The 7,228-nt window shown below is 37.0% G+C and overlaps 1 non-coding gene across 1 annotated transcript; it reads right to left on the reverse strand.

The window, feature by feature from the left end:
• Positions 1 to 4,949: 4,949 nt before the first annotated feature.
• LOC129081225 (U6 spliceosomal RNA) lies at positions 4,950 to 5,056 on the reverse strand. Its single transcript, XR_008530286.1, has one exon. It is a non-coding gene; the product is annotated as a U6 spliceosomal RNA (small nuclear RNA).
• Positions 5,057 to 7,228: the final 2,172 nt, after the last annotated feature.

Genomic DNA, 7,228 nt, shown 5'->3' on the forward strand with positions numbered 1-7,228 from the left:
AGTTCTTATAGTAAAAGGCACATTCTTGAGAAGTATCAGTCCTGCGTTCTTAGCCCCAGGGTTGGTCCAGGATGGTTATCAGCCGGCTGTCAGGCAGTCAGGGCGCCGAATGCCAGTGGCCCGGAAGTTGGGTGTCCTGGAAGTTGGGTGCCGGGAGGTCTGGTCAGCCCCGGGCTGGTCTGGATAATGGAGTGTGATGGACGTACACGTGACTACTTCAGAGGGTAATCGCTGGATTCATGAGCCTCTCGGGGATAATCAGAAGGTTACCTGGAGGCCCGGATGTATCACCAGGCATTGGCACAGACTGGAAAGTTCAAAAAAATGTAAGTTTCCAGGCTCGATAAACAAGAATGACGTTTTCCATGTGCCTCAAACTTTATAATGTTAATTATTTTAGCAGCTCAGTTAAAATTACTCCGTTTTATGTTTCCTATTTTCACTCATTCCTCACCTAAAAAGTAAAACAGAGAATAAAACAAAAAATGACAAAGAGCTCTTAGAAATTAACAATATGATAGATAAAAGAGATGAACAATTCCCAGGAAATAAGACAAAAAGACAAAGAATAAGAGAAGTAAGAAAATGTAAATATGGATTCTAGGGATTAATGTAGGAGAACATCTGAAGAAAGAAGAGTTCCAGAAAAAGAGAACAAGAAAGCTTCCTGGAACCGAGGCCATGAGTCTTCAGATTGAAAGGTCTCTTTAAGGGAAAAGAGATCCCCTCCAAGGCATATGGTCATGAAATTACAGAACATGAGGGGTAAAAGAATCTTGAAAGTGTCTTTCAAATCAGTTCACATGCCAGGGAATAGGAATGGCATCAAACCGGCTAGCAGAGATTTTGCATCTGAGAAGGTAGGGAAGCCTTTCTTCAACTGTTTTTGAGACAATGATTTTTCCCCTAGACAAATTAATAGTTAAGCAGGAGGGTAAATAAAAGCACTTGAAGACACATGAGAATTCAAATTTATAACTTTTGTAGGAAACTACCGAAGAATACACTGCAACAGATGAGAATGTACCTGCGATGGCAAACTTCAGGGGCAACAGAAAGGAAGCGACTCAGCACAGGTAGGAGGCAAAGGAAAGTCCCAGAGTAATAGCGAAAGGACACCCTAAATGATCAACCCAACAGAAAATCAATCGAGATGTGAGCAGAAAGATGGTTAGAGCCTCCAAGAAAAAATAGAATTGATAGATTACCTGATATGTTTGAGCACTCGAAAAATCTTCATTTTAGAAGGATACGATGGACCACGTATAAATTTTTTTCATGAGAAATCAAAAAATGTGCCCGTTATTAATGTTCAAGAATGACAAAATATGGCAATTATTTATGCTAGGAAAAATAGTGTTTTACAAGAAGGAACACAACTCTGAAGTGTACATTTACACAGACATGCAAATGTAATACTGAAAACCAACTTAACAAAAAATTGTGTTATAACTATCTTGGGAAAGTGGCAAATGTAAGGAAAGTAGGATGGGTGGTAGAAGAGATGTAAATCTTCATTTACTATTACAGGATATTAATAAATAAATTTGAAATCGATAAGTAAGATATACTAATATAAACAGATTATTAGAAATATAGGCATAAATACCAGGGAAAAAAGTGTAAGCATTAAAAAGAGTTTCATCTGAGAAATGAGTTGGAGATGATCAAGAGATTATAGTAATCACAGTAAGAATAGTGTAATTTTATTTTATTATTAGTTGTTTAATCCTCACTCAAGGATATGTTCATTGATTTTAGAGGGAGTTTAAGGGGAGAAAGTGAGAAACATTGATGTGAGAAAGAAACATCAATCAGTTGCCTTCGCTACACGCCCCCACCAGGGATCGAACTGGAAACTCAGGTATATGCCCTAGTAGGGAATAAAACCCACAATCTTTTGGTGTATGGGACAACGTTCCAACCAAGTGAACCACCCAGCCAGGGCTGCTGTATTTTAAAATGGCTATTACTTCACTTAATTTCTCTTTCCCTCTCCCTTTCTCTTAATATACACATACATGCACACACTCACACACTCACTTCTATAACTTAAGACTTTGAATGTCCAAGTGTGCCTTGACAAGGTAGAAAACCAAGAACAAAGACTAATTTCTAATTTTTATCGTAACTTAGCTTATGGACTTCATTTCCTTGACAGCTAAATGACAGCAAGACCCTGAATGGAGATGACAGAGTTAATCACCTCCGTTGGAAGTCCTCTGGGACACAGCTTGCTGGGTTAAGGTTAGGATGTGAGGAGGGTTCGGGCTGTTGGAGGGGTGTTGGGGCTGTTTTGGGCAGGAGATTATAAGTTAGGGTGCCCAGAGAAGAGGAGCAGAAGCATATAACCAGCCTTGCCACTAGCCCAAATAGTGTGCAAGTTAGACAAAAAAATCATCTTACTGCCATCTGCCAGAAATTGTGGAAATAAATTCATAAGTCAGTAATGACTATGGTTGTGAAGAGAACCATGCAGAATCTTGCAACGGCTCTGCCTATAGCTAGAGTTGAGAAAAGGACTAATATGGATTTGAGGGCTCTAAAGAAAAACCTTTCCTATTTCATAATTTCCTTAGGATTATTAATATTCTTAGACATATTTAGATGATTCCATTCCCCTAAACTAGTAGCTATAAAAATGGCATAATTTTGAAATACAAAAAAAATGGCATAAGACATGTGTCTTATTCATTTCTACAAAGCTTATAATAAACACAGATAATTTCACAAATGAATGACTGATGTGTTAAAAATTATAGAACCTTCACATTCTGTTACTAGGATTGTATTCCTTTCAGCTTTGAGAAGTATAGAACTAGGGTTCCCATGACAGTCTGTTTGGGTTTTTTAAAAAAATAAATTTATCAAAGTAATATTGGTTAATAACATTATATAAATTTTAGGTGTACAATATTATCATTGAATATCTATGTATTCTACTTCATGCTCACCACCCAAAGTTTAATTTTGAGTCCCAATACAACCACTTTCAGTTTGCAAACTTGAACAAGTTACTCAACATCCCTGAGCTCAATTTCTTTATATGAAAAATGAAGTATATGCAAGACCTACTTAATAAAGTATTTTGAGAATTGAATAACATAATTTTTAGAAAGTATTTCAGAAGTTGGTAAGTGGGAAGCACTCAATAAGTTTTATTGTTACTACTAATCCAACCAATACTACCTCACCTTTATGTATACGCGTATTCACAGTTGGGAATTTACATTTGGCAGCTAGTCATATACAAGAAAAATAACAGGGTCTTTAACTGTTATTCTGCTCAGGTACAACAAGCTTGGGGGTGGGTGGTCTCATAGGGCGGTGCCAGAGTCACCAAGGAACAAGCCTATTTCAATATTCCTGCCATGCCTTTCCTATCCAGGGCCTCTACCTTCAAGGTTTTTCTCATGGCCCAAGATGGCTACTGAAGCTCCAGTCACCATTTCAGAGTTTCAGGCAAGAAGTAAAAGAAAGAAAAGAAAGTAAAAAGGGTTCATGCAAGTGGGCTGTCCTTTTCTTAAGGAGCCTTTCTAAATTCCACATCCAGCTGCAATGGAGGATGTCAGGAGTCCTTTAACTGGTCGTATTGCTACCTGAAGTAATCAGTATTAAGAAGAAAATATATGATTTCAGTTATAAAATTATGCTACCTGAAGTAAAATCAAAGTTTTGATATTATTAAATAAGAAGAAAATCAATACTGATTTGGCAGTTATAAAAGTATAATTTTATAATGATAAATTAGGATGGCTAACATTGCCATCATAATTAAGGTTTTAATTGATCTAAGCACTATTCCTAAATTATGTTGTCTTTGTTTTTGCCCCATGGAAAAGATATGCTTGGGCCAGTGGAAAGCAAGGTTCCTTGAAGTTTGCAAAAAGAAATTCACTTCAAGGTGCAAAAACAAAATTTTTGAATTCCGAAAGTAAGAGAGGTTGCCAGTCATTTATATTTTGCATATCCTTCTGCCTTCAGGAAATAAAAATACAAATATATACCTGTGTTGTGTCATTCTGTATTATTCATGGATCATAGGATATCTCTAAATTGGCATATAAGTGATAAAGTCAGAAAAAAAAAATGATCTTATAATTGACATACTTTTCCAGTGAGAATGTTCTAAGAACTAAAGTAATATGGCATAAAATATGAAAAAAATGGACTTTTAAAAAATAAATGATTACCTTTTATATAAAAAGTGAGAGATAATTTAAGTAATGAAAACAGGTTTTTGAGGAGAAAAATTATAACTCTCCTGGGAGAATTAAAAATCAACATAGAGTCATCACTGGCTTAAAAGAATCTACCATGGTCGAGGTACATGAAGGAGTATCCTGGTTTGCTCGGGACATTCCCAGTGTCGGCACTAAAAATCCCAAATCCTGGGAGATCTTCGGTTCTGGGCAAACCAGGACAGTTGGTTACCCTATTTTTAGCTAATATCAGGGTAGCTGGTTTAGTGTAGTGCAAGAGAAACGATTAGGACTTTTCACATCTGGATAACGAAGACCTAATGTACGATTCACTGTTAGGAAACATTGACTGTGAGTCAGAGGTGAAGAGGGATGTTTCTGGAAATGGCACAGAAGCAGACAAAGGAAGGAAGCAGATCGGCAGTTCCAAGCTCATCAAACTTGCCTGTAATCTGTGCCGTGTCATGGGCTTGTGTTCATGGCCCTGTCTGCTGCTGACAGTGAGTGTTGCTTGCAGATAAGTGTTAATAAACGAGGAGGATTTTCATAGTCAACTTCAAACTTAGCTTTAGGTATTAGGCCATAATCTACACATCTGGTTTTTCTAGTTCTCATAGAGGGTAGCCAGATAACATATAGGATGCCCAGTTAAATTTGAACTTCATATAACTTTTTAGTTGAGGTATGTGCCAAATATTATGTAAGACATACTTATACTAAAAAATGATCCATTGCTTATCTTTAAACAAAAAAATGAAACACTTCATGAATTTGCGTGTCATCCTTGCACAGGGGCCGTGCCAGTCTTCTCTGTATTGTCCCAATTTTAGTGTATGTACTGCCAATGTGAGCACTCCATTATTCATCTTAAATTTGGCGGGGGGTCTTACATTTTTATTAGCTAAATCTGGAAGCCTCACAAGAAGAAAATCACACAGTGTGTCCACTGGTACCAGTGCAAACACACAGTTTCTTTCCCTAACAGGGCTCTCTGAGAGACAACAGCACTTTTTCTTTTGTGAGCCCCCTCTTATTTCCATGATTCTTACTATTCTTTTCATGTACCTTGGGCCTTTCAGAAAAGGTCCTGGGTGCTCACTATCTGCTTCACTGAGTACAAAGGAGGGAGTTCAAGGTAGAATTCTCTCAACCCTGTTCTTATCACTCTCTCCCCTGCTGTCTGGGTGTACATTCCTACCCTCCTTCTTTACTTCCTCTCTCAGAACTGAGATCTTCCTCCTCTTGAAATCTTTCCTTTGCCACATTGCATGATCTCAGCTCCTCCAGCTTCTTCCTTCCTGCTGGTTTGCTTTCTTTGATATGTGAACAGTAGGGACTCTTTGCTCTACAAGGAAAGGTTCCCTTTGGACCTCTGACTCCATCCTGTGTCTCTCTTTTTTTTTTGACACTTAAACTCATTGAGACTCAGTCTGCACTGGTGGGTTCTACACCTGCCTAATCAACAGCCTTACCCGGGAAATTTTATTGAACTGTTGGTTTCAAGTTTCTGCCCTTACATGTTTTAAATCCTAAGGTGGAACCTTTATCACATCTAGCCATTTCTACCTCCTCAATATCTCTGGGCTCTATTCTTGCCTCTGAGTGTCCATTGTCCCTTTTTTGGTCTAGGTAAAGGTGACTCAAGCCAAGATTACTACCTCTCAGTTTTCCTGTGTACCTCTAATTTTTTCAATACACTTCCACACAATCCTCAGATTAATTGATTTAGATTTGTGTTTTAACATTCTTAGTGAGAGATCTTAACTGACTTCCCTTTGCCTTTAGGATAAATTCCAAGTCCTTAGCATGACAAATATAGTTGTTAGTTACATGGCCACTCCTAACAGTGCAGCCCCATTGCTCTTCACCCTTTTTCCCAAGGATGCTTAACTACCTGCAATTTCTCCAGGCACTGTGCATATTTTCCCCAGGTTTTACTTGCACACCTTCAAACGTCCTCCTGCCAGAAACTCACTTAGCCCACTTCTTCACCTCACTCACCTTTGTCCTTTAAAATAATGAAATTACCTGTATACCTGTCTGCCTTGCTATGGATATTGAGTTCCTTGAGAGCAGACAAGTTATCTGATTTATTTTTGTGACTTCACTATATACTACAATGCCATAAGATATTGTTGTAAGACTTTGTAAAAGAAAGAATGCCTGGATCAATTACTGAATGATTGAATTTAAACATGTTTAAAACCCAGCAAGTTATTTCCCAGAGAAGAATTAGAATGCAAATTAAAATTTCAAAAGGCAACCGAAACTTAGAAAACTTATCGAAACTCATTAAACATGGAAGTGGACAGGATCTCAGGGTTTATGTATTCTACTTTATAAATGCCTACATATCTTAAAAATATTAAAAAAGTAAATTGTAATCTCAAGTTCATACATAACACCTGATCTGAAAAAACTGGGTTTGTATTCAGCTATGTTTCCTTTTTTTTTTTCCAAATCTGTACCCTTGATTATTTGTTTATTTTTCTCTTTACCATAAAACTTCTACAATGGCTACCAAATTTCCCAATGCATCCAGTAAAATCAACTAGTAACCTCAAATCAAATGACAGTATGCCTTGTCTATTCACCCCTGTATCTGAATTTCTATGCTAAATTGGTTGAATATTTCACAATCCATTCTCTATCTCTTCTGGCCTGTGAGTAAAATCTTTTTTCTGAGCAGAACAACTTATTTTTGTCCATGAGTACAGACATTTATCATCAACTGTTTATGTTTTCTTCACATTTATACTATTATTTTTTCCACATTAACTATAAATTACAAAATCTCCAAGCAAAAAAATGAGTTCCTATATGAATAATATTTTCCTTCAAGATATACAGGGATAACTTACTTATTTGTGCATGATAGATTTGCAAACACATGTGCAAAGTACTTACTGATCCATCTTGTCTCACCCTTCATATACAGTTTACCTTCTGTTGCCAATAGTGTAGTGTAGTATGTTAACTTGTTTTTTTCCCTAACTTTTAAAAATCTGGTAAAATATACATAACAT

The sequence above is a fragment of the Pteronotus mesoamericanus genome, unplaced genomic scaffold (assembly GCF_021234165.1).
Source record: "Pteronotus mesoamericanus isolate MK-2021 breed Mesoamerican mustached bat unplaced genomic scaffold, CSHL_Meso_final contig_94, whole genome shotgun sequence".
In the NCBI taxonomy this organism is placed as follows: domain Eukaryota; kingdom Metazoa; phylum Chordata; class Mammalia; order Chiroptera; family Mormoopidae; genus Pteronotus; species Pteronotus mesoamericanus.